The following is a 23,252-nucleotide window of genomic DNA, read 5'->3' as shown; positions in this document are numbered from 1 at the left end:
TGGCTCCAGGCAACTGGGTCCAGTTACCCAGCAGGCTCCTCTCTGTGCAACTCTGCAGCAAGGCTGAGAGCATGGGCGCCGAGGGGCTGCAGCATGTGGAACCCGGCCCCAAAATTTATTTTGTATTAGTTTTAACTAGTCTTGAAGAACAGGGAACTTAGATGCTGTTGACACTAATTAGTACAGACATGGAAAAAAGTAGGAATTTTCCTCAAAACTAAAAAATAGACCACTATAGATGATCCAGCAATCCTGCTCTTGGGTATGTTTCCAAAGGAGCTGAAATCCATATGCCAAAGAGATGTCTGCCTTCCCATTTGCGATGGCATATACATGTATAAACATGCACACATAGTAGAATACTAGTCAGCGTTAAGACAGAACAGACATGCATGCAGAGAAGGAACTGTTAGGGTAGAGAAGGAGCAAGAGTAGGCAGGAGGAGAAACGGAAGGCTATGGTAAGTATAACCAGTAATAACCAATTGTTTTGTTGAGACAGGGTCTCTCTACGTAACCTGGTTGTCCCTGCACTCACTAGACAGACCGGAATCCTCCTGCCTTTGCCTTCCAAAAAGCTGGGATTTAGGGCGTGCACCACCACACCCAAAAGTAATGGTTAATGTTGTCATGTTGATTTAATCTGGAATCCACTAGGTATGCCCAGAGGGTATTTCTAGTGGGGGTGGGGGGGGTGAATTAACTGGGTGGGGCAGGGCGGGGCAGGTAGGTGTGAAGATCCTCACCCAGATGGATATCTGAAGAGACAGCAGTGCTTCTTTGCTTGGCGTACTTGATGGAGCATAGGCATCCTCCCCTGTCTCCACGACCACTGCAGCCATTGCCCAGATCCCAGTATCTCAATGTGGGCTGGAGACAAGGCTCTTGGACTGGAAAGCTGCTGCTTCTTAGCCTCTGGGCCGCATGCAGACAGCCACTCTTGAGCTACTCAATTCATATCAGGTAAGCCAGTCTAATAAATTGCTTTAGAAGGTGTACTTATCAGGTCTGCTTTTCTACAATGCTTAATACTCTTGTCTGTAAAAATGCAGTAATGAAGCCCATGGTTTTGTGCAATTAATGCATGCCAATAAAATATTGCAACATGGGCAAACCTTAGAAAACTGTTTGGTTTAAGTTTGGGTTTTTTGTTTGATTGTTTTTCAAGACAGATTTTTTTTTTTTTTCTGTGTAGCCTTGGCTGTCCTGGATTTTAAAAAAAAAATCTGTTTTTGAGGCGATGTCAGTTCTAGGCCAGGGGGAGGCCTAGAACTGTGTAGACCTGGCTGTCTTCAAGCACACAGGAAAGAACATGCTTGTGCCTTCCCAGTGCCTGGAGTAAAGGCATGGGACACCATGTGAGTCAAATGTTAGGCTCAGGAAGTAGATGAAATATGTCACTTTAATAAAACCTAAAACATTGAATCCTAGCAGTAGAGGAGAATGGGGTCCCCAGGGGCCTTAAATACGGTTTGGCTAGGTGCAGGCTAACAAGTGGAGTTGCAATTAGACAAGTCCTGATGTTCTAGTCCACAGTAAGGTGACAGTTAATGGTGACATTTTATATGTCAGATGGCTCAGCTCTTCCTGAGGAACCAAGAGTTTGTTTCTCATTTGGCCGTGGTAGCCATCTTCCAGTAACTCACCAAAATGACCTACACAAAGGGAAAAAGGAGAGGCACTCAGTATACGTTCTCTAGGCCTTTTAGGAACCATGACGTTGTTCCTTTGGTTACTTGCAAATCTACAAGAAGGGTGATCTCACAGACATCAAGGGAATGCACACTGTTCAAAAAAAAAAAAGAATGCCCCAAAGTGTCACCGCAGCAAAACCGGAAGAGTCTACAGTGTCACCCAGCATGCTGTGTGATGTGTTAGAATGGCAGGTCTCGTCTCAACAGCACACTAGGCCAAGACAGTTCCACGTAGAAGAGGTTTTATTGGGAGAGAAAGACAAGGTGGCGGCAGAAAGAGAACAACGGGGAAAGAGAGGGAGGGAGAGGCTCTCCCATTATTTTAATGGAAAAGGAAGTAAGGCAGGTAAAGGTGGGAGGTGAGCCCGATGGATTCTGGGAATATGGCGGCCGTTGTCTGGACAACCGGTCTGTAGGTCGCGCTGTCGCTTATGTGATGTCACAGGTTTGGGAGGTCCTGATGCCAACACTGTGAGCATCACTGTGAACAATCAAGTTAAGGGCAAGATTCTGGCCAAGGGACCAATGTGCGGACTGAGCGCATCAAGCTCTGGAAGAGCAGAGGCAGCTTCCTGAAGCTGGTGAAGGAGAAAGATCAGAAGAACAAGGAAGCCAAGGGCACCTGGGTACAGCTGAGGCGCCAGGCTGCACCACCCAGAGAAGCACACTTTGTGAGGACTAACGGAAAAGAGCCTGAGCTGTTGGAGCCCATTCCATACGAATTCATGGCCTAATGTTTAAAAAAAAGAAATAAAGGACCCGGACTGAAAAAAAAAGAATGCACCCACACATCTCACACCTGCCTGTAACTTCATCTGCAGGGGATTAGACACTCTCTTCTGGCTTCCGTCGACATGCACACACAGGGCATACACTCACAAAGACATACGTGCACATACACAAACATAATAATAAACCTTGAAAATAGAAATACTTTGTCTGTTTCAGAATAGATATTTTAAACGTTCTTAAAACAAAGGACGGTACTTGACACAATGGGAATATGATAATTACCCCCAAACTGGCCACTCCAAGATGGTTAGACACATCAAACATAAATCTCACAGACAGGCAATAATTAAGTGTGCATGCACCCACGTTATCCTGGCTGTCCTTTGCCTGTGTTTTCTCTATGCTTCCAATCATGGGCTGTGATGCCAGGAAATAGTGATCTAAGGAAAATGGCACTGTGATAATAACCTTCTGAAGACCCCAACTACCATAAATCATTTTGCAGTTCAATCTCCCAGGTTTAAGTGTGTAGTGAGGGGTCATTGTTTCCTATACTACAACTCAGCCACATGGAGGCACTGCTGCCCCACTCTCTCTCTTTAGCCCACTGCTAATGAAGTCTTGTTTTATGTTTTAATCTCTCGAGCTGATAAAAGATTAGAGATCAGCAAACAATACATTGAGGGAGGAATCTGAATATGGGCAATTAGAAAAGAAAGCTATGACTTATTTTCCACATGGTCTAAGGAACCCTGGAAGGAAATGATGTACCTCTTACCACCATTTGGCTTCATAATTCATCTGTGTTATCACAAAGAAGGGATGTTTTCTAACCTGCCTGAACCATCTTCAGATAGGGTTATAGAGCAGTGGTCTTCACTCTTCCTAATGCTTCAACCCTTTAATACAGTTGTGATGACCCCAACCATAAAATTATGTCCTTGCTACTTCATCACTGTTATGGATTGAAATGTAGACATTAGATATGCAGGATATCTGATATGTGACTGCAAGGGTCATGACCCAAAGATTGAGAATCATTGTTACAGTGCACCTAAGGTGTGTGTGTGTGTGTGTGTGTGTGTGTGTATGTGTGTTTGTGCCCATGTGACCATAAGAACAGTTTCCAGAATCTCCTAGAATATCTCAAGCCTCAGAGTACAAACACGATAGGAACTCCTTCTGAAGAAGGGAAAGGTCACTCTCCCAGAAAGGAGCAGGAAAGAACACCTGCTTAAAACAGATATTGCCCGAAAGGAGAAAGTGCAGATGTCAGGGAGGAATCAGAACACCATGGTCCAGCCTTTGTCTGTCTGATATATTCACATGCATTTCAAAACTGTTCATGCTTATGTGGAAGTTAGTCACACAACCCAAGGGGCAGCACTTGAAACTCCCACTGAGCTACTATATCCAATCACCGGGAGTTCCGGAACGATCATTGGTCTCCTTTGTTCATTGCTGCATTTGCTCATGACTGCCCTGTGATGGACCACGATATAGAGTCTAATTTGGAAAAGACAAGAGCCACAAATAAGCTCTAGTCCCTTGAGTGTAGCATCTGTCTAAATGTAGGAATGGTGAGATTCCTGCCTGGGAGAGGACTGAGCCCTTGGCTGGCCATGTTTATTGTCTTTCCTCAATATCCTCTGTTGTTATTGTTGAGATGGTGTGATGGTTTGTATATGCTTGGCCCAGGGAGTGGCACTACTAGAAGGTGTGGCCCTGTTCAAGTAGGTGTGACCTTTTTGAAGTAGGCGTGGCGCTGTGGGTGTGGATTTTGAGACCCTTATCCTAGCTGCCTGGAGACCAGTATTCTTCTAGCAGTCTTCAAATGAAAATGTAGAATTCTCAGCTCCTCCTGCACCATGCCTGCCTGGATGCTGCCATGTTCCTTGATGATAGTGGACTGAATCTCTGACCCTGTAAGCCAACCCCAATTAAATGTTGCCCTTTATAAGACTTGCCTTGGTCATGGTGTCTGTTCACCGCAGTAAAACCCTAACTAAGACAAAAGGGTTCTCATTGAACCCAGGTTAGGCTCAAACTCCCTGTGTAGTAGAGATTGGTCTTGACCTCCTGATCTTGCCTCCACCTCCCAAATACTGGGATCATAGGCCTTTTCCATTATACAGGTAGTTTGAATAAAAATGACCCCCATGGACTCATAGATAGTGGAAGTATGACCTCGATGGAGGAAGTGTGTCACTGGGGGGTGGGCTTTGATGTTTCAAGTGCTCAAGCCAGGCCTATGTCACTCCCTCTTGTTGCTGCCTGCCAATCCAGATGTAGAACTCTCAGCTACCTCTCCAGCACCAAGTCTGCCTGCATGCCACCCTGCTTCCCACCATGATGACAATGGACTAAACTCTGAACCTGTAAGCCAGGCCCAATTAAATGTTTTCCTTTATAAGAATTACTGTGGTCATGGTATCTCTTCACAGCAATATAAATCCTAACTGAGATACCTTCCCACTTTGACTTGAACTCTTCTTCCTAGCAAGGCCTGCTACGTTTATTTTTAATGACCCACTGAGCTTAGTTTGGGTTGCTTGCATAAACATGGGTCTGGGTTATTTCCTGGACAATGGACAACTTATGAATGGCTGCAATACTGAAGAAAAATGGCAGTCTCCACAAAACATGAACTACCAAATAGCTCCTCATCAAGGGGACGCAGCCTCATCAGCCCCTTCTCCATCCAAGCTGGAATGCTGAAGGACTCAGCCTTGTACAGATTGTCTCCACTGCCATGACCACATGGGTAACAACATCCATGTCATCTCCAAACGATGGAATTTCACAGAACACTTCCTCATCCTCTGGTGTGAGAGAGAGAGAGAGAGAGACTGAGAGAGACTGAGAGAGACTGAGAGAGAGACTTATAAACAGACATTCTGCTTAGGGATGTTCACTCAAGGGTCACTTAACTCTCAGCACTTTGCTCACTCTTTTTTTTTTTCTCTGTATAACCCTGGCTGTCCTGGAACTCACTCTGTAGACCAGGCTGGCCTCAAACTTAGAAATCTGCCTGCCTCTGCCTCCCAAGTGCTGTCTTAAGTCTCTGCAGTAACTGCTGTTTGTAGTGGGTTTGACCTAGTGCTGCTGGTATTATAATGTTAATTTTGGTTCCCCCAATCTACTTATATGAGTGTCTGCATGTAAGACTCTGAGGGAGCCTGCCTCAGTTCTGATTGGTAAATAAAGATGCCATAAAGGCAGCTAATGGTTGGACATGGCAGACAGAGGCCAGACTTTTAGGATTCCACGGCTTGGAACAGAAAGGAAGGAGGAAGAGGAGGCCAGCCATGCCAGGGAAGGTAGAGGAGAGGAGAGATGCTGTCCCAACCCTGGGGACAGTCTAACAGGGACTTGAGGGGCACCTGGAAGAGAATGGGGGAAAAAGAAACACAAAGAATGGACAGCAAGACAAGAGGTTCTGTTCAAGCTGACAAATTTTTATTTTTCCCACACAGGCCATATACTCATAGGAGCAGGAAGCGGGGGTAGAGGGGGGGGGTCGCTTTGTCTCCGGGTTATGCACCTGTTCCTAGGAACAGGATATTGACTGGGTAAACAGATCAGCAGGAAGATCAGAACAGGTTGGGTTATTAGGCACCTATCCACAGTTTTATAACTATTAGTTCTCCGCTGACTTCAAGATCTATGTAAAGTAGCCAGGAGAGTGTGGCCCAGTTAGCCAGCCCTCTCAGTCCAGGGCAGCCAAGGTAGAATATAGAATTTAGTAAGTAATAACTTGGGATTAACCACGTGGAGGTTAGGAAATGGCCTAGCTGTTGCACTGTTTAAGGAATATCAAAATATAAAGGTTGTGTGGGTGTCTTTCATTTGGGAACATTAAGCATTGAGGTAGCAAATCTACCACTGGGATTTGTATATAAAAATTATTACTACAGCTGTTCACTGCGAGAAGAAGCTTTACCGAAATAAGGTTGAGAGCAGCACTAATCTATAGGTATAAAAATAATTAGTGCCATGTATGGTGGCACATGCCTTTAATCTCAGCATTCAGGAGGCAGAGGTAGGAAAGTGCAGATACATAGCAAGTTCTGGGTCACACACTTTTGATTCCACCATTTGGGAGGCAGAGGCAAGAGGAACTCTAAGTTTGAGGCCAGTCTGATCTACATATTGAATCCCAGGACTACACAGAGAAACCCTGTCTCTAAAAATCATAAAAATGAACAAAACAGAACAAAAATTTAGAGGGTGGTATGGCATGTCCACTTAGCAAAACAACAATAGTAGGTTTTCTATTGGTAAATAAGAAACCTATTTCCTATGGCCTGTTAACTTCCCAAGCCATGGACTTTTGATCAGGTTTACAGTATCAGGCATGAATCTCTTCTTGTGGAATAGAACTCAAATTTACTCAGAAAGCAGTTGGTTGTCTCTAGGGCAGCCATGCCACTATTGAACCAGTGTCTGAAAAGTCAGTATTTTAGAATGGAGGGTCCAGTTAGGGTAAGACAGTTACTGATTTTTCTCTCCTAGCAATCTGCACGGTACTTTTGGCACTATGAAAGTTAACCAGCTGTGAAGACATTCCCAGCTCAGTTCTAGCATGATTTCTCTGTCCTGCACCCACCTGCAACTGTAGCATCTTCAGTAGTAGTCTTATCATTCTGGTAAGCACCCAAGAGCAATGGCACGAGCCTATATTGATTGGGTGTGGGGGTGAGCTTCTTTACCAACAACTCATAGTATGATAGCCTAGATTTGATACTGGGATCTTTGTCTAATAACCTATGGCTTCTGTGAGCAGCACAATCTTAACCAAGGATTCTTCTGTTCAAGAGGCTTTCTGGGTCTAGATTATGTCACTCAGTATAATATTTTCCAGTTCCATTCATTTTCCTAATTTCACTTTTTTTTTTTTTTTTTTTTTTTTTTTTTTTTTTTTTTTGGTTTTTCGAGACAGGGTTTCTCTGTATAGCCCTGGCTGTCCTGGAACTCACTTTGTAGACCAGACTGGCCTTGAACTCAGAAATCTGCCTGCTGCAGCTTCCCAAGGGCTGGGATTAAAGGTGTGTGCCACCACGCCCTGCCTAATTTCACTTTTTTGTTGGTTAGTTATTTGCTTTTTCATGACAGGTTTCTCTGTGTAACAGCCCTGGATGCCTGGAACTTGATCTGTAGACTAGGCTGATCTTGAAGCTCAGAGATCCTCCTGTCTCAGCCGCTCAAGTGTGGGAATTAAAGGTGTGAGCCACCCTGGGACCCTCTTAATCTCATTTTCATTTTGCTTATGGATAAATAAAACCCCATGTCTAGTACTGAATTTTGAAACAGTAAATTTTTTTGGTTATCACTAATGGAAACCATCAGCTTTGGCTTGATTTAGTATAGAAGAAAAAAGTTTGAAAGATTGCTTAAAGAATTTCCAAGAAGACTGGAGCCAGGCAAAGTCTCAAAGCATATCAAAGATATGGTCAACTTAAGACATTATATTTTTACCTCTATATGACTCTTGTCTCTTTATATGTCACTGAACAGAGTAGCATCATTGCTGCTCCTCTGGAGGCACCCAGGGATGGTTTGCTGCAGTCACTGCTTGGAATGTATCCCAGGTTTCCTATTCAAATTTTAGGAAGAGAGATTCTGATTGGATGAGACAAAGTCATGTGCCCCTGTTTGGCATTAAAAAGTAGAAAATTGGGCTGGTGAGATGGCTCAGTGAGTAAGAGCACCCGACTGCTCTTCCAAAGGTCCCGAGTTCAAATCCCAGCAACCACATGGTGGCTCACAACCATCTGTAACGAGATCTGACTCCCTCTTCTGGAGTGTCTGAAAACAGCTACAGTGTACTTACATATAATAAATAAATAAATCTTAAAAAAAAAAATAAAAGTAGAAAATTTACACTTGGAGCCATTTTTTTTTGGTCTGCTACTCAAACACAAAATCAAAATTCCCCTAAATGTAGGAAATCTGAAGATGTTGGGAATCCAAAAGAATGATGTAAGTTCAATGAAATTTTAACTACAGGGGATCAGGGTGTGATGGTTTGTATATTCTTGGACCAGGGAGTGGCACCATCTGGAGGTGTGGCCTTGCTGCAATAGGTGTGACCTGGTTGGAATAGGTGTGTCACCTGGGTGTGGCCTTAAGACCTTCACCCTAGTTGCCTGGAAATCAGTCTTCCACTAGCAGCCTTTGGATGAAGACATAGAACTCTCAGCTCTGCCTGTGCCATGCCTGCCTGGATACTGCCATGTTCCCACCTTGATGATAATGGACTGAACCTCTGAACCTGTAAGCCAGCCCCAATTAAATCTTGGTTTTTTTATATAAGACTTGCCTTGGTCATGCTGTCTGTTCATAGTAGTAAAACACTAACTAGGACAGAAGTTGGTACCAGGGACTGGGATATTGCTGTGATAGGCCTGACCATGTTTTTATTTGAAAGAATGTGGATTTTTGGACTTTGGATTTGGAATGCAGTGGAATGCTTTAAATGGGGCTTAATGGGTCATCCTAGTAGGAATATGGAAGACTTTGTTGCTGGTAGTACTTTGAACTGTGTTGACTTAAATTAAATGTGTGCTTATAAGAGTTGCCTTGGTCATGGTGTCTGTTCACAGCAGTAAATCCCTAACTGAGACAGAAGTTGGTGCTAGAAACTAGGGTATTGCTGTGATAGGCCTGACCATGCTTTTGTTTGGAGGAATGTAGATTTTGGGACTTTGGGAAGCAGTGGAATACTTTAAGTGAGGCTTAATGGGCTATCCTAGTAAGAATATGGAAGACTTTGTCCCTGAGTATGATGTGAACTGTGCATACCTGCCCCAAGAGGTTTCAGTGGGGAAGAATTTCAGTATGTGGCCAAGAGATTGTTTTTGTGATATTTTGGTGAAGAATATGGCTATATTTTGCTCTTGTCTGAAGAGTCTACACAAGGCTAAACTAAAGAAATTTATATGATTTGCATTGACAGAGGAAGTCTCAAAAAAGCCCAGCAGTGACTTTGTTCTCTGGTTAAGTCTCATGAAGAGTGCTTTGAACAAGCAAAGCAAGCTTAGGAAGGAAAATATAAAATGTATGGTTCAAGTAATAAAGGGGCACCAGGAGGTGAAATGGAGCTGAATCCTGTGTTCACAGATTTAGACTGAATTAAGGAAGTGGTGACCTTGAGGCAAGAACCTACCCAGCTAAGTGTAGGACCAGGCATGGGAGTGCAAGCCTTTAATCCCTGGAGGCAAAGGCAAGCAGATCGCAGAGTTCAAGGTCAACCTGGGACAGAGCAGGTTCTAGATGAAAAAAAAAAAAGCTTAAATCCAGGCATGAAGGTACATGACTTTAATCCCAGCATTACAGGAGACAAATTCAAGCTTAATCTATAGAGCAACTCCCAGGACAGTCAAACTTAGGCAGTGAGGGAGTGTGGAAAACAGAAAACTGGCAATAAAACAAGGGGGTCTATGTTCCAGTCCCAGCAAGCAGCAGAACTCAGCAGCTTCAGCCATGTGGCTCTGGCTTTAGAGTTCTGAATAGAAGGGATTACTGATACAATTGATGGTAGGTTAGCTGGAGCTAAGAAGTTAGCGGTAACTAAGAAGAAAAGACAAGTATTACTGAAGTGAAATCTTCGGGGAAGTGTTTTCTGAGAGCACAAAGAAGTTGTGTTCCAGAGATGGCCAAGATTGTACCTTGTAGACTTAGTGATGTGTAAGAATCACCCAGGTAGTGCTGGTTTTGAAGGCATGAAGCTTGGAGAACAGCTGAGCCTTGCTACTGTTCAACTTCATTGGTGAAGGTGCAGCCTCAGTTGCAGTTGATGGCCCAGGACTGAAGGGGTCACTCAAAGAAGTTGAGGCTTGGCACCATGAAGAGAGACTATAAGAGACTACTGGTGAAGCCTAGTTGCTGCAGAAGACCCCAAGTATTTTAAATGCCAGTGCCATGGAATGATCACCAAGAACAGCAGCGGCAGTGGAGTGGATCAGCCTGAGCTTTTAGGGCTACAGAGGGCAGAGCTCTAGGTGTGATTAAAGTCCTTTGGAGGAGCCCAGAAGATCATGTGTGGATCCTAGGGATTTGAACAAGAAGCTGTAACATTGAAGTTGCCTTGGAGACCTCAAGATGGTTGAGATGCCAGAGCTGCGATGCAGAGTTTGGAGTTTGCCTAGCTGATTTCTCTTGCTTTGGGGATTACATTTAAGTGATTGGATGAATCTCAAATCAGACTTATACTTTGAACTTTTAACACGGTTGAAACTGCTATAGACTATGGAAGTTGGACTAATTCTATTTTTTATTATGTTATGGCCAGCCCCAATTAAATGTGTGCTTATAGAGTTGCCTTGGTGATGGTGTCTGTTCACAGCAGTAAAACCCTAACTAAGTCACCTAGTATTGAAAATTTACTCTTGGGGATGGGGCGAACATCAATGCCTGGGGAAGGCTCTTTTTTTAGAAGGATACTCCAGAATCCAGATTTGAAGTTCCCATGTCTGGCTCCTACATTCTCAGAGCAGGTTAAATTAGTGCTAAGGGATCCCTCTTTCCTAAGAAGCTGCTCACAATGTTCGTGTTCAGGCTTGGCTTCCTCTGTCCTCCACTCTGCACTAGAGTCTTTTTTTTTTTTTTTTTTTTTGGTTTTTCGAGACAGGGTTTCTCTGTGTAGCCTTGGCTGTCCTGGAACTCACTCTGTAGACCAGGCCTCGAACTCAGAAATCTGCCTGCCTCTGCCTCCCGAGTGCTGGGATTAAAGGTGTGCGCCACCACCGCCTGGCTGCACTAGAGTCTTAATCCAGCTTTCCCTATCACATGGAATCTGTGATCAAAGAATAGTTACCTCTCAAGACAGGGCCTACGGATGCAACAGCTCCATTTAGAAGTTGTTAGACAGTCACCTTGTTTTCAAGCCTATGTTGACCCACGATTTCTGTAACACTTGTGCCTCAAAATTTTGAATTTCTCAAGAGATGAAAACTGACCTGGCTCTTGAGTTTTCCTTTTTGTGGACACACTTGTTTAAGTTTTCTCTTCTAGGCCAAGATAATCATTGTTCTTCTATTGAGCATTTGTGTTTCTGTTTCTAATGTCTGTTTTCCCTCTTGACCTCATTTCTTGATATATCTAGTAATTTTAAATGTTTATATCAGTCAGGCATTGCATATGGAAAATAGCAATTCTATATGGTAGAATTTCCTTCAAAAAGGATTTATCTTCACTTCCATTAAAGAATAAATTAGGAACAGCTCATTTTAATCCAACCAGAGTTAATTCAAGACTGGGGTTCAGTCTTTCTAAGGTATGACCTATGTCTTTGTTAAACTGTCTCATAATCTACATGCATATGTATTTATTTTAACACTTCATTTAAAAGTCATGAGTTAGCCGGGCGTGGTGGCGCACGCCTTTAATCCCAGCACTTGGGAGGTAGAGGCAGGCGGATTTCTGAGTTCGAGGCCAGCCTGGTCTACAAAGTGAGTTCCAGGACAGCCAGAGCTATACAGAGAAACCCTGTCTCGAAAAACCAAAAAAAAAAAAAAAAAAAAAAAAAAAGTCATGAGTTAAACATTGAATCAAGCTATTTGGGTGGGCACATCCCTGTTCTCTCAAATCTTAAAGCAGGACATTGTGAGGTTAAGGTTAACTATACAACAATACCCTGCCTTTAAAAAGAGAAAGGAAGGAAGGAAGGAAAGAAAGGAAGGAGGGAGGGAGGGAGGGAGGGAGAGAGAAAGGAAAAGACACTCCAAAGGGAGAGAGGAGGGATAGAGGAAGAATTATCAGATGGGGACTTTATAAATTTATACATTTTAAACCATGTTATTAAGCTATAGAATTAATATAGCACTTGATTCTTAAAATCAGATTTTACAGAGTACAGGCAAAACATTAAGGTGTTTGTTTTCGGCATTGAGGACTGAACCTAGGGCCTCGTTGCATTTGTCTCTTTTACTTCTGAGCTAGGCCATTAGATCCCCGTGTATTACTAATGGAAGGCAAAATAAGTAAATTCTCATTTTTATTTTTTTGTGAGATGTTTCCCAGGATTCATCGTCTTTGTTCCTTAGGAGAACATTTTGGAAGCAACAACTATATACAATGTTGACTTTTTTTTTTCTTTCATTCTATATTGCTCCTTTTCCAGAAACTTCAGAACATCACATGACAGACATTTAGAACTAGTTCGAGTGCTTTCTAAATTTGAGTCAGGGCCTCTTGTTACTGAGGCTTCCCTTGAACTCTTTATACACCCAGAATTGCTCTTGCCCCTCTGATCTTCCTGCTTCTACCTTCCAAGTGCTGGGATTATGGAGATAGGCATGGCCCAGCACTCCTAGGAGCCCCACTAATTTATTTAAATACTGGTTTAGGATTTATCAGTTTATTGTTTCTAAATTGTCCATGTTTTACCTCTGGCATTTTCTATCTATCAAACACACTTTATGTGCATTCATTCTTTGCCTCTTTGCAGTTCCTTCTAGTTAGGGACATAAACTGCATCTATGTCAATCTCTCTTGTCTATCAAACAGTAATTTATTTTCCTTAGCCTGCTTTTGTAAACTGACTAGTTTGCTCAAAGCCAGGGACATGATTTACTAATTTCCTGTGGCCCTTCTTTTTAAAATATTTTTATGTGACACTTATTAAATCACTAGGAGATCAGTCTGATCTACAAGAAGAGCATGTGATGGATACAAGAGACGTTAGTGTCTTACAGACTTTTGGAAAGACATGGTATTGCAGTACTTCTAGTCCAAAAGACAGTTGAAAATATAACAAAGAGCCAGGAGGTGGTGAGGCAGAGTTAGACAGATTTCTGTGAGTTTTGAGGCCAGCCTGATCTATAGACAAGTTCCATGACAGCCAGGGCTACACAGAGAAACTTTGTCTCAACAAAAACAAAAAAGAAAAGAGAAGAGGATACAACAAAGACTACTGCTTCTGTGCCGCTGTTCATAGGAAACAGTTTTACTTTTTTAAACTTCCATATGTAATTTTTTTCAAAGGCAAAACCCAACTCAATATTTATTATGAGTATTTTTAGAAGCATTTATATGGAAAGATTGCATGATAGAAGGATGATGTAAAGACATTTTTGCAGAGCAAGAACGTCCTATCATGTCCCCTGAGTGACAGTTGGGACGGGATGTGCCAATCCACCTCATAAAAATATTTTTGCTATCTTATTTCCTCCAACCCGAATAACTTATTCAGCTTATTTGACTTTGGTAGGGTGAGTATGAAGATGCTTATTCCACTTGGAATAAAGGAGAGAACTTTAAAATTTGTCTCTCAGATTTGCCTGCGGTTCCTGATGAAATAGATACGCTTATCTGGGGGTCATTTGTGGGAGCTGTAGGAGGAGGCAATCCTGAGTGAATGAAGCAGCTGAGAGGGTGTTATATAAAGGCTATGGCATGGCAAATGTTCCTGACATAACAGAATTTGATGTAGTGTGTGTCCGTGTGTGTGTGTGTGTGTGTGTGTGTGTGTGTGTGCATGTGTTGCTGAGGATTAGATATAAGATGTCACATGTACTAGACCAGTGTCCTGCACAACTACATACTCATCCCATCTTTCTTTTTCTTTTTCTTTTTTTTTAAAAGGGATTTCCCATATTACCCAGACTGCCTCCATCTTTGTGGGCTCAAGTGAGCCTCCTGTCTCAGCATCCCAAGTAGGTGAGGCTACAGTTATACAGCAGTGTCACCAGTTTTAGGCTTCAAATGTCTGTAGCTGGGCCTGGTGGTAGGCTGCAATTTTTTAGAAGAGTGGGGCAGAGGATTACAAGTTCAAAGCCTGCCTGGGGTGCACACACACACACATACACACACACACATACAATTTTTTTTTTCGGTTTTTCAAGACAGGGTTTCTCCGTATAGCTCTGGCTGTCCTGGAACTCACTTTGTAGACCAGGCTGGCCTCGAACTCAGAAATCCGCCTGCCTCTGCCTCCCAAGTGCTGGGATTAAAGGCGTGCGCCACCACGCCCGGCTCAATTTTTAACTATATAAAATAGTTACTATATATTTGTACACAATGTATATAAGTATCCTCCTAACAAATTATATTTTATATATAGTTAAAAATTGTATGTGTGTGTATATGAGAGAGAAAGAGAGAGACTGTGTGCTGTGTAATTAGAGAGTATTAAGTTTCTTTTCTGAATGTATATCAAACTTAAAGTAAAAGTAACTTTGAGGTCTCTGCTCCTCCCCTCTTTCCTGTTCCAGAGACAGCCACATCTTCTCATGCAGTACCAGCCTCGTCTCGTAGACATGATGGTGAAAGTTGTTATGAACAGATTTGGCTGTATTGGGCTGCCGTCTGCTCTCCACTTGACAAAGTGGAGATTATTGCCATCAACGACCCCTTCATTGACCTCATGGTCTACGTGTTCCAGTCTGACTCCACCCATGGCAAATTCAATGGCATAGTCTCTTAATAGCGTTCTCACGACCGGCCAGGAAAGAACACAACAAACCAGAATCTTCTGCGGCAAAACTTTATTGCTTACATCTTCAGGAGCCAGGAGCGCAAACCCCCAGCCCCAAAAGCGAAAGCCACCCCAATTACGAAACCGAAACCCCTTCCCTATTTAGGAGAGTTATATTTCGCCTAGGACGCATCACTCCCTGATTGGCTGCAGCCCATGGCCGAGCTGACGTTCACGGGAAAGGCAGAGTACAAGTAGTCGTAAAATACCCTTGGCACATGCGCAGATTATTTGTTTACCACTTAGAACACAGGATGTCAGCGCCATCTTGTGACGGCGAATGTGGGGGCGGCTCCCAACATCTCCCCCTTTTCTTTTAATAAGAGCAAATAGGCCACCCATATTAATGAGAGTGGAGATAGAGGTCAAATCCCCAGTGTGTAGGTAAAGGAGCCGTACACATAACCTCCTCCCAGGCTCATCACCCAGAGGGGTCCTGGTCTGGTCCCGTGTTGTTTTTCCTGGGGGAAGGACACTTGAACACTCAACCTTCTTGAAAGATGACATGTCTCCCTAGAATAGGCTCATTTTATGCCGCAGAGCCCTTCTATTGCAGTGCTTAGCCGTGCAACTCTCTCGGGCTGCTGAAGCACACTCACTCTATCCCGTGCAATGAGACTAGCCTCATGGGATATAAGAGCTGAGTGGCCAGCGACCTATTGCCTAAGCATAGATATATCAGGGGAAGCTCCATGTTCTAGTCCTGCAAGCGCCTGGGCAATAACCACCTTGTCTCTCCTAGTTTGGGCCTTAAGCTTACAGACCAATCAAAGAAGCAACACTAATCCACAGCAAAGTGTATCTCCAAATAATATCAATCCCACCCATTCTTTAAAGAAGGAAAATGCTGAGGAGATCCAATTGGGTAATCCTTTGGTCAGGGACAGGTCCAAGCGCGTGGAGTTGACCTGAAGTCTCAATTCCCGAAGGATCTGTTCAAATTCAGCCGTCCAATTCTGTAACATATACTGAAAAAGACTTTTTGACAAATTAGCTGCCCTAGTAAATTTCTCATACTGAATGGAAGTAACACACAATCCCGGAAACTTTTGTTTACACCCCAGCTGAGCTATTTGCCATAATACATCTAGTTGTATCTGGACAAGATCTATGAGTTAATTAACCAGCATGAGACCTCCCTGTATCTTGACATTAGCTGAGGCCTGTTTATCTATGACTGTAGTCACTGAGGCTGACAAAGTGTTAATGGTGTCAGTCGTCTGGACCTGTCCAGACAGAGCCAAGGCTGTCTGAATCAAGGCTAAACCCAGTTCCTAGTTAGTGGTAAAAAAGCAGGGGAATACTTGAGCATTATACATCACCGTCATTGGGAGTGGAAATGTCGACATTATCCCCCAACGCTGCTCTCTCTTTATTATTGACGCCCTGGACATCACCAAGACGAGGGACATCAGTATTCCCTTGGTCAGTCTGGATTTTTCGGGTGAGTCTTTCTGGTATCCAAAATGGGTTGTCTTCATTCTGTGGGAAAACACAAACCGCTCCCCTGGATCTTATCAAAATAGGATCCGGGCCATACCATTTATTATCAAGGACATTTTTCCATTTAACCATCTCATTGGGCCTATCTGGCTCTGAACAATGACGTTCAGCCGCAGTATGGCCATGAACATCAATATTTAAAAAATTGAGTGTAAAGAGTGCCATAGACACAGACACTCTTGGTGCTCGGGGTAAAGTCTCCTCAAAAGTTCCCCTCTTCTGTTTTATAAGATAGGCTTTGAGGGTGCGATGCGCACGCTCAACAATACCCTGTCCTTGAGGGTTGTATGGAAGTCCATCTGACGGCAGAACTGTTGGAATTTTTGAGACGTATAAGCTGGTCCATTATCAGTCTTAAGGAGTTTGGGTTTCCCCCAAGCACTCCATGCCTCAAGACAATGTTGAATCACATGTGAGGCTTTTTCTCCGGTTAACGGAGAAGCAAACATGATGCCAGAACATGTGTCAATGGACACATGGAGATATTGAAGTTTTCCAAAGGAAGAAACATGTGTAACATCCATTTGCCAGACCTGTAGAGGTCGAATACCGCGTGGGTTAATTCCCACATGAGGAACTGGCAAGAACTCACAGCAGCTTTGACATTGAGTAACAATGTCACGGGCTTCTTTTCTTGTCAAGGAGAAACGACTGCGTAATGTTTCAGCCGTCACATGAAAATTGTTATGAAAATTTCTTGCAGCCTCTACCGGGGATGATAGGGCAGCAGCCACCACTTTAGTGGCCTTATCTGCCAAATCATTTCCCAGAGCCATGGGGCCAGGTAGGCCTGAATGGGCTCTAACATGAGTAATATAAACAGGAAATCTTCTAGATAACAAAACTAATTGTATCTGCTGAAAAATATTGGCAACTCTACTGGAAGGCTTAATCACTCCAGCCACTTCTAAAAGATTTACTGCATTAACCACATAACAGGAATCTGACACAATATTAAGGGGTTCTAAAAAGGTTTTTAAAACTTCTAAAACCACTAAACATTCTACCACTTGAGGTGAATTTTCATTATATTGTTTGGATACCACTTTACCATTAGCCACATAGGCACCTATGCCAGTTTTTGATCCATCAGTATATACCACAATCCCATTTTTAAGTGGGTTTCTTACTGTTATTTGTGGAAACACAACAGATTGATTTTGGGCAAACTGTAAAATTGGATGTTTTGGATAATGGTTATCTATTTGTCCTGAAAAGGAAGTAACTAAAACTGCCCAATCATTAGATGTGGCTGCCAAGGTTTGAACCTGTGCAGCGGTATAAGGTACAATTAAAAGATATGGACTTTGCCCAAAGTGGGTGATTGCTGCTTTTAGGCCTTTAAGGGCAAGCTGTGCAATTGCATCAGGATACCAATCTATTATTTTAGCTGGGGATACGTTTGGATGGATCCACAACAATGGCCCATTCTGCCACAAAACTGCGGTTGGCAATTGTGCTGTCTTAAAGACACACAAACTGAAAGGCTGCGAATCCTCAATACGTTGTAATTGTGCATTCTGTAAGGCTTTTTCCACCTTTTGTAAGGCCTGGTTAGCAGCTAGAGTAAGAGTCCTAGGGGAGGAGATATGAGGATCTCCTTCTAAAATACCAAACAAAGGCCTTAACTCAGCGGAAGGAATCTTTAAAAAAGGCCTGAGCCAATTAATATCTCCCAACAGCTTTTGAAAATCATTTAAGGTATGGAGGTGATCTCTTCTTATCTCTACCTTTTGGGGCACAATCTTATCTGGGGACACCACAGAGCCCAAGAATTGTCCTGTATCAGAAATTTGGACTTTTTCTGTGGCTATCTGTAAACCCCACTGACTTAAAGTTTTAAGTAGAAAAGGATATGCCTTTTGTAGCATGGTAAGGTCTTTATGGCACAGGAGGATGTCATCCATGTAAAGGAGCAAAATTAAAGAGGGGAATTGTTCCCTCACTGGCAAAAGAGCTTCTTGCACATAAAGTTGACACATAGTAGGACTATTGGACATTCCCTGTGGTAAGACCTTCCATTGATACCTCTTATCAGGTTCCATGTGATTAATAGAGGGGATGGTAAAGGCAAATCTGGGCCTATCCCTTGGACACAAAGGTATAGAAAAGAAACAATCTTTAATATCTATAATAATTAAATTCCAGCCACGTGGTAAGGCGGAAAGTACAGGGAGACCCCTCTGTACTGGGCCAAATAAGTTCATTTGCTCATTAATGGCTCTGAGGTCATGGAGCAGTCTCCACTTTCCTGACTTTTTCTTAATTACAAAAATTGGAGTATTCCAAGGTGAGGTAGAGGGTTCAATATGGCCTAGTTTTAATTGTTCCTCTACCAGTTGAATCACAGCTTCTAGTTTTTCAGAGGATAGGGGCCATTGAGGAACCCACACTGGGTCCCCTGTTTTCCATGGTATGGGTCGTGCTGCCCCAATGGCCACTAAGGAAAACCCAGACCCTGTCTGTCTTGGTTTCCATTAGGTGAGATGGGCTCTATCCTTCCCTGTTCTTGATGTCCTAACCCTTTTCCTTCTTTATAACCCATCGTTGCCATGATATTTTTTGCTTTAGCTGAATACCCTCCCGATGGGGCGTTTTCATTGGACAAAATAAGGCCCAAATGCTGCATAATATCCCTTCCTCAGAGGTTAACCGGGAGTGGGAGCACATAAGGTATGAATTTCCCTTGCTGCCCTTCAGAGGATTCCCACGTCAAGGCAATGGAGCTTATAGTGGGACATGATTGATAACCTAGGCCCTGTAATGAATGAGATGACTCTGTGGTGGGCCATGCTTTGGGCCACCAATGTGTAGAAATTATACTTTTATCTGCTCCGGTATCAAGGATGCCTTCAAACTCTTTTCCGTTGATCTTAAGGCGGAGCTTAGGTCTATCATTCAAAGATACAACCAAATAGGCAGAATCATTTCCTGAGGAGCCCATTTTCTTTATCTCAGGTCCTGCAAATTTCTCCCTGGTATTATCAGGGAGGAGCAGCAGCTGAGCTATCCTATCTCCTTTACTAATAGAAAAAACGCCTTTAGGGCTTGAGCACAGGACCTGTATTTCAGGGGAATGTTGACAATCCATAACTCCAGGGTGGACTACTAAGCCCTGTAAGGTGAGTGAACCCCGGCCGAGAATAAGGCCCATGGTTCCCGGGGGCAAGGATGGTATAGGCTCCACTGGCACCGGCTGAATACTCATTTGAGGCATTAATAGGAAGTCGGAGGCGGCACGCAGGTCCACCCTTGTGGGTCTTCCTGGGTCGCCTCTCTGACTGCTTCCTGGGTCCTGACAAACTGGTTCCCATATCTTTGAGGGCCCTGGGACCGAGGGCCCGATGACCCGTTTTTTGGCACATAAGCTGATTGACTATCAGGTGGGGGAAGGATTCTGCCCTTTATATCCCTCACAGAGCGACACTGGTCGGCTCTATGATAACCCTTGCCACACTTAGAGCAAAGAGTGAGAGTCCCTCCCTGTTTATCTGGAGCTCTGCAATCTTTCTTAAAATGCCCAGGCTTTCCGCAGTTAAAACATGTCCTCTGATTATTTCTGCCCATGGAGCGGTTTTGGGATTGAAGGATGGCAGCCGCTAAACCTGCATTGCTGAGAGGTCCCCCAAGCTCTCGACAAACCCTGAGCCAGTCTTGTAAGCCTTTGTTCTTTCTTGGGGCTATGGCCGCTCGGCACTCCTTTGTGGCTTGCTCATAGATGAGCTGTTCTATCAGAGGCGCGGCTTGCTCTGACTCTCCAAAAATACGCTCTGCTGCCTCTGTCATTCTGGCCACAAAATCTGAGAAGGACTCCTGAGGTCCCTGGATTATCTTTGTTAACTGCCCAGTGGCTTCACCTGCTCGGGAGAGCGCCTTCCAGGCCCTAATAGCCGTGGAGGAAATTTGGGCATAAGCTCCCCAATGGTAGTTTGTCTGATCAGCAGAATAAGCTCCCTGACCCGTTAACAAGTCAAAAGTCCAATCTCTCTGCTCTGGAGTCAAAGCAGCTGCGTTTGTTCGGGCCTGCGCTTGTGCAGCTTCGTGCCAAAGAGCTCTCCATTCCATATATTTGCCCATACTAGGGAGAGCGGCTTTTACAATCGTTTGCCAGTCAGCAGGAGTTAGTGCCATGCCGGCGAGCCTGTCTAACTGCACCAAGGTAAAATTAGCATTGGTTCCGTATTTACGGACCGACTCGGCGAGTTCTTTAATCTGTACGTATTCTACCGGAGCGTGGACACGCCCACCCTCGGCTCCTTCAAAGACTGGAAATGCCTGTTGTATTTTCCTTTGTTCCTCTCTGGGAATGAATGAGTCTGCGCACTGCCTCTCTGCGCACTGCCTCTCTGCGCACTGCCTCTCTGCGCATTGCCTCTCTGCGCACTGCCTCTCTGCGCATTGCTGACGCACTACGCAGGGCGGGGGCTCCGCATAGGGCGGACCTTGAAACCGACTGCCCGGAGGTTGAACAGTACGCTGGCTTTCGCCAGCCGCTTTTGGCTTTTTTCTTGACCAATTAGCTGGCTGGTAATGGGCTGCTTCTTCCTCCCAGTCTGTTTCCTCAGAGGAGAATTCTTCATCTGCTTCAGAGCTACTAAGAGCTGGCTTCCTGAGCTCATCTAGTGACGAGTATCTCCTAGAGACCTCCGCTAATCGATCTTTTTTCTTTTCTTTTTTCTTTTCCTTCCTTCTAATCTCTCCCCAGGTATTCTTACCTGACCTAAACTTTTCCTCGGGTTCAAGACCCTTGGAAAGGCCTGTATACTTATTTTGTGTACCATATTTTCTCTTTGCTCCTACTCTCTCTCCCCGCTTTACTTCTGATAGATTGCCCTGAATTTCATCCAGAATTTTCAGCCCTATCTTAATCACCTGATAACATGTGAAAAGGAACAAAAGGGCTCCTAACACTAGAAAAAATTCAAGGCCAAACATACCTTGTAAAGCCATTTTCCACTTTACTTCTGATAGACTGTCTTGAATTTCCTTAGAAAGTTCAAGACCAGACTTACCTTGTAAAGCTGTACTCACTGGTACTCTGTTCCCCCAGCTGAAAAGTTCTGAATTCATGCAGTTGAATCCTTCTTAACAGTCTGCTTTACGGGAACCTTTATTACCGCGACCCGCAGTTCTGGTTCTGGAATGAGGGATCTTCCTTGCGCCGGTCCCGAGTTTTCTTGTATTTTTTCGTCCCGGATTTTTTTTCGTCCCGGATTTTCTCGTCCCGGAATTCGGCACCAATTCTTAATAGCGTTCTCACGACCGGCCAGGAAAGAACACAACAAACCAGAATCTTCTGCGGCAAAACTTTATTGCTTACATCTTCAGGAGCCAGGAGCGCAAACCCCCAGCCCCAAAAGCGAAAGCCACCCCAATTACGAAACCGAAACCCCTTCCCTATTTAGGAGAGTTATATTTCGCCTAGGACGCATCACTCCCTGATTGGCTGCAGCCCATGGCCGAGCTGACGTTCACGGGAAAGGCAGAGTACAAGTAGTCGTAAAATACCCTTGGCACATGCGCAGATTATTTGTTTACCACTTAGAACACAGGATGTCAGCGCCATCTTGTGACGGCGAATGTGGGGGCGGCTCCCAACAATAGTCAAGGCTGAGAATGGGAAGCTTATCATCAACAGGAAGCCCATCACCATCTTCCAGGATTGAGATCCCACTAACATCAAATGTGGTGATGTTGGTGCTGAGTATGTCATGGAGTCTACTGGTGCCTTCACCACCATGGAGAAGGCTGGGGCCTACTTTCAGGGTGGGGGCAAAAGAGTCATCTCCACCCCTTCTGCCAATGCCCCCATGTTTGTGATGGGTGTGAACCATGAGAAATATGACAACTTGTTCAAGATTGTCAGCAATGCATCCTGTACCACTAATTGTTCAGCCTTCTTGGCCAAGGTCATCCATGACAACTTTGGCATCGTGGAAGGGCTCATGACCATGGTCCATGCCATCACTGCCACTTAGAAGACTGTGGATTACCCCTCTGGAAAGCTGTGGCGTGATGGCCGTGGGGCTGCCCAGAACATCATCCCTGCATCTACTGGTGCTGCCAACACTGTGAGCAAAGTCATCCCAGAGGTGAACAGGAAGTTCACTGGCATGGTCTTCCCTGTTTCTACCTCCAATGGATTTGAGATGTTGCCTGGAGAAACCTATCAAGTATGAAGACATCAAGAAGGTGGTGAAGCAGGCACCCGAGAGCCCACTCCTGTGCTACAATGAGGACCAGGTTGTCTCCTGTGACTTTAACAGTGACTCCCACTCATTCACCTTTGATGCTGGGCTGTCATTGCTCTCAATGACAACTTTGTAAAGCTCATTTCCTGGTACAACAATGAATACGGCTACAGTAAAAGGGTGGTGGACCTCATGGCCTACATGGACTCCCAAGGAGTAAGAAACCCTGGACCACCCACCCTAGCAAGGACACTGAGAGCAAGAGAGAGGCCCTCAGTTGCTAAGGGATCCCTGTCCCAACTCAACCCCCAACACTGAGAATCTCCCTCACAATTTCCATCCCAGACCCCCATAGTAATAGGAGGGGCTTAGGGAAGACCTACTCTCTTGAATGCCATCAATAAAATTCACTGTATACACACACACACACACACACACACACACACACACACACACACACACACACACAAAGTAACTTTGAGCTTGAGCCTTTAATCTTGAATCTTGAATTCTCCAAGACACAATGTATTTTTTATCTTGTTCAAAACAAAATAATTGCCAGAATATTGCATAGTAAAATCTTTCACGAAGACAAGGAAGAAGAAACCATGCAACAGCATGAACCTTGAATGTCTACAGCTTGTCCTGTCTGGAC

General features: G+C 44.1%; 1 pseudogene; it reads left to right on the top strand.

Moving 5' to 3' along the window:
- Nucleotides 1-8,679: 8,679 nt before the first annotated feature.
- On the top strand, nucleotides 8,680-22,609 carry Gm48106 (annotated as a pseudogene).
- Nucleotides 22,610-23,252: the final 643 nt, after the last annotated feature.

This window comes from Mus musculus, chromosome 10 (genome assembly GCF_000001635.26).
Source record: "Mus musculus strain C57BL/6J chromosome 10, GRCm38.p6 C57BL/6J".
Classification (NCBI taxonomy): Eukaryota; Metazoa; Chordata; class Mammalia; order Rodentia; family Muridae; genus Mus; species Mus musculus.
Note: the sequence above shows the minus strand (reverse complement) of the source record. Positions and strands in the feature narration are given on the sequence as shown.